The sequence below is a fragment of the Corvus kubaryi genome, unplaced genomic scaffold, assembly GCF_017639235.1.
Source record: "Corvus kubaryi isolate FWS band 111438036 unplaced genomic scaffold, C.kubaryi_AGA036_p1.0 133, whole genome shotgun sequence".
Taxonomy (NCBI): domain Eukaryota; kingdom Metazoa; phylum Chordata; class Aves; order Passeriformes; family Corvidae; genus Corvus; species Corvus kubaryi.
Window position 1 is genome coordinate 35864379 of NW_024580667.1, and position 3433 is coordinate 35867811.

The 3433-nt window shown below is 42.8% G+C and overlaps 1 long non-coding RNA gene across 2 annotated transcripts; it reads left to right on the forward strand.

Annotated features, from left to right (window-relative positions):
* The first annotated feature begins 6 nt into the window (after window positions 1–6).
* Window positions 7–1350, forward strand: LOC121666876. Of its 2 annotated transcripts, none has more exons than XR_006016826.1 (2): window positions 7–291; window positions 455–1350. It is a non-coding gene; the product is annotated as an uncharacterized LOC121666876 (long non-coding RNA). The 2 variants fall into 2 exon arrangements; XR_006016822.1 differs by having other exon boundaries at window positions 7–204.
* The last annotated feature ends 2083 nt before the right edge of the window (window positions 1351–3433 follow it).

A 3433-nucleotide genomic window follows, 5' to 3' on the forward strand; every position in this document is an offset into this window, starting at 1 on the left:
GTTTCCTCCGCGAAACAACGGGGGCAGAGGCGGGCGGGCGGTGCTGCAGAGCGGCCAAAATCCTGGGTTTGCGTCGTGTTGTTCGGCTTCCTTTTGGCTGCTGGAGCTATGGCGTGTTACCGGTACCGTGGACGATTTTCTGGAGGAAACAAACGCGTGGCTTGGCTCCCAGGGTTCATTCTTCCCGCATTTTGACCCGAATTCGTGAGCAGTTTCTGTTCGTTTGAAGTGTCGTTCACAGGCAAAATGGGCTCTCTTCCCCTCGCCAGCAGCTGCCAGCGCAGGCCCCCGGTACCCCTCTGCCCCCGTTCTCCCACAGGCCGCTGTCCCTGGAACAAGGCTTGGCACGTTTCCCTAAAAAACGTGGAATGTTCCCCATCCAGAAAGAGGGGCAGCTGCCATGTTTCCGGTTTTGCCTCCAGCCCATCAAACTGTGCTTATGCTCTTTTGCCAGGTGAAGCTGAAAGTGCGATTCGGCGGAGCTGTTGGAGCACTGCCGACTCCAGCCGTGCGTCCCCAGCGACCCCTGGCCCCCCACGATCCCAGCGAACCCCTGCTCTGTGGGCTGAGAGAGCTGAAGCCTCATCTGACAAACCCCACAATTCATTTCCAAGCAGCTCAGGTCCCTGAACAGGCTCTCCAGAAAGCCAGGCAGCATCCAGGGGTGAGGCCACAACTGCCCCATCCTCAATGGATCTTAACCGCTGCAGCATCCCCATGTAAAAGTGGCGGAGCAGGAAATAAATCAGAACGCAGCTGCACTTCAATTTCAACTACATTCCTTTAGACTGTCCTGAGGTCTTTCACAAGGATCAGTAACTGAACTGCTACTGAGAAATGTGTTACATTTTGAGAAAGAAAGTGACCCCTTCCACTTAGCCACTTCCTGAAAAAAGAGACAAGAAGAAAAATCCTTTTTTTAGTAATGAGCAGAGTGACAAATTAATGTTTTAAGGCTAATTGGAAACCAGTTCTAACTAGTCCATTCAAGGCGACCTCTTGTTTAAATGTGTTTGAGTATACCCAATGAACAAAACTATGGTAATATTGTTCTACTTGAAAGGGAAATAGAATAAATGGAGTAAACACAAAGCCCAGCCAGAGCCTAGCTGAGGATGCCGCCAGGTACGGTAAGCACCCTCACCCAGTTTGTAAGAGACAATGGCTTTGAAAAGGGTGGAAAATAAAATATAAAAATCTGCTGCTCCAGCATAAACCTATGCTGATTATGGTAGCCCCTAGGTGACCAGAAGCAGCAACAGCAACATCTCTGTCCATTCCTTCCCTCTTTTTGTATGATTTTGATCTTGGTGAATGGCAGTTTTGTGAAGAAAAAATAAATGAGATTGTTCTCTGGCACTTTTTAAAAAATCTTCATTAAATGAGAGAAAGCAGAACTAAAGAAGTTGTTAAATATGCAAAAAGCCTCAACAGGGTGTTCCATCAATAAGAGTTTAGTGCACAGCTGATACCATAAAATGCAGGATCTCCTGAGGCCTTCTATTAAGCATCTACTCCCAGAAGCAGGATTAAATATATTCCGGGCCAAATCCAACATGGGTTTTTACCTTGCTTTTAAAAACCACCCATGAGGTACCTATTCAGGCAATTTGCTGTGCCCTTTGACTGGCTTTGAGCAGTCTTTCTGCAAAGTAACCTGATTAAATTTTGTCTTCCTCTTTTGACTATGGAGGATGACTGATGTTATCCTATTTATGACAATCTTTTACATATACATCTAAAGCTGTAATGAGTTATATTTTCCCTTCAGACTGTACTTTTTGATTCAAATTGCCACATTTTCTCAAACTTGTATCATTCTTGTTGCTCTCCTCCAGTCATTTGAATATAACATCCACAACAGCACACTGTAGACCAGCCAAGCCTCAGCAGTAATGAAGAAAGTAGAATAATTAATGGTGACTTACATATAGAATTTTTGCCAATAAATCCCTCATTGTGATTTGTTTTTGTTGCAATGGCAATTTCCTGCTGACTCATTGAGTAGTGGGTCAGTGCCAAGAGCACCCTTTCTTCACCAGCTATTCCCTGTATGAATTTCATGCCTTCCTAAGTGCCTAGCCAGCACTTGCCCTCATCGTGGTCATTTTGCATACCAAATTGAGAGTATTTTTTAGTAGCAATAGTTTATCAATGTACATTCTGAAGTGGCTTATTGATCTTAGAGCATGGATCATTAATTTTGCATTTTTCTTTAAAAATAATTTCTCAATCAGTTTAATGAGGCTTAGTCAATATTATCCTACTTGGGAAGGTGCAGCCTAGAAAACTTATGAGAAGGCAAGACAAAGTTAAATACCATTAACTCTTTAATATTTGCAGGGATTTTTTTTTGTCTTATTTGTATTATTAGTTTTTACTACAAACGTACCACAAGGACTAAAGGGGGTTTTACTATTTAAACACGATGTTTGAATAGAACTATTTGTATTTTATAAAATTATATTCAGAAATGTTGCTCAATTTTGCTGAAACTCAACAGCTGATCTGTCAAGTCCTTTAACAGAACACGAGCTCTATGTTTCTAGTCTCCATTTCCGCCTTCTCTGCTGCACCACCTGTATGTCAGGCGCTTGCCCTGAAGCCACCCACTAGCCATGTCCCCTGCCTGGAGTCTTACGAGCTAGTCCGCAGAAAGGGCCAGCACACGTCCATTTTCCACCAGCAGCCATCCCCGCCCAGTGGTGCCCTCATGTGTCTCCACACGTGAATTTCAAACACTGGGATTCCAGGAATTCGTTAGACTTTTATGTGGCACTAGAAACCCGGCATACCCAATCTCTATGCCGTGCAGCGCCTTTCTCTCTCGCCTAAAATCGGTTTAGGGAATTTCCTGCAAGGGAAGGATGCATGGAGCAAAATAACTTGAGCCCATACCGGCATAAACTGTGCTTATATGTGGATAATAATGGCTACCAAGAAAATCCAACATTCTGTTTCAGATCACCGCAAACTCCTAAATTCAGATATGAATTCTCTTTGCCCCTTTATTTTCAAGGCTACAACTAAAAAGAAACTTTACAAATTACCCTTTTTTGTATCTATATATTCATGTACTGCGGGGAGGGAAAGCTGGCACAGTCTCACTGACATTATGCCTGTCTTCACAAGTTAAGATTAATTTGCTGTTTCAAAGGCCGTCAAGCCAGTTCAAGCTTATCTCATTTTTTTAAAGAATAGAAAAATTCACTTGTGTATCAAGTTTTCCTGTGTGTGGGCACCTATACATGTACATACAGAGGCCATTAGGATTCATAGCCAGGGCCATAACTCTTTCTTTTCTCTAATTTTTTTTTCATAGTAAGGAGAAATCATGAAGTCATGCAAGTTAATTGCACAAATATTTTATTATTAAATGCTGGAGCATAAGATTTCCATAAACAATTCACCCAAAGTTTGTGCAATGCCATCA